The 961-nt window shown below is 41.6% G+C and overlaps 2 non-coding genes across 2 annotated transcripts; both read left to right on the top strand.

The window, feature by feature from the left end:
* The first annotated feature begins 137 nt into the window (after positions 1–137).
* Positions 138–210, top strand: SPRG_30014. Its single transcript has one exon. It is a non-coding gene; the product is annotated as a tRNA-Ala (tRNA).
* A 1-nt stretch (position 211) lies between these two features.
* SPRG_30013 lies at positions 212–285 on the top strand. The gene has a single exon. It is a non-coding gene; the product is annotated as a tRNA-His (tRNA).
* The last annotated feature ends 676 nt before the right edge of the window (positions 286–961 follow it).

Genomic DNA, 961 nt, shown 5'->3' with positions numbered 1-961 from the left:
TTCCCCTCGCCCCATAAAGGTGTAGAATGGTTCTATTACACAACTAGAAAATTATTAAGGTCAGTGAGAAAGGTATAATTTGAGTAAAAAGGACACGTTTAGTGTGTAGTACGCCATAGTTAATACAAGTATACAAAGGGGATGTAGCTCAAATGGTAGAGCGCGCGCTTAGCATGCGCGAGGTACAGGGATCGATACCCTGCTTCTCCAGGCGTCTTGTAGTATAGTGGTCAGTACCTCACGTTGTGGCCGTGATATCCCCGGTTCGAATCCGGGGCAGGCGCATCTTTTTACCCTACTACACTCATCTTACTTTATACATCGCTGCAAACCAGCCACCTACAACACTACCACTTCATTCTATCGTCAAAATACCATTATTTCGTCATCCATTGCGCTACTCCCATGCCTTATTGTTCAGCCGCTAGCCCGCTATATAAAATCCAAATATCCTTCATTTTTGCCATCACTACACACACATCATCACAAATTGCAGTCTTCCTTCGCTCTCTTTATTCTCCTTGTCGTACAATTTTATTTCGCAACCCAGATGCTCTTTGTTTCCATTTAAAATTGACTGATCAATTTTCCAGTCAACACAGTGTCGTATAGATGACAACAAAAATATGAAAAATATTTTTTTCCTATCTCTCTATTACTTTTGCTTCAAAAGCTGCAAAAATGTGCTCCGAACCACATCGTAGTATGCCCAAGCAAACCATTTTCAAAAAATCCCCAGAAAATCGTCACTCAGTGCCCAATTCAGCCAAAAATCAGCCCATCGAGCTCTTATTTCCTGTTGTAGTCATTCATGTGACGAAACAAATTCATATCTCGCATTTCAAGATTTTTCTTCTTTTTTGCGATTTTTGGTCAGGACTCGGCCACGGGCGGTGAGGCGACCGTGGTGCTTCAGTGAAGTTTTTTTGCAACCTTCTCCAATTGCAATGAAATTTTGTGG

This window comes from Saprolegnia parasitica (genome assembly GCF_000151545.1).
Source record: "Saprolegnia parasitica CBS 223.65 unplaced genomic scaffold supercont2.3, whole genome shotgun sequence".
NCBI lineage: Eukaryota > Oomycota > Saprolegniomycetes > Saprolegniales > Saprolegniaceae > Saprolegnia > Saprolegnia parasitica.
Note: the sequence above shows the minus strand (reverse complement) of the source record. Positions and strands in the feature narration are given on the sequence as shown.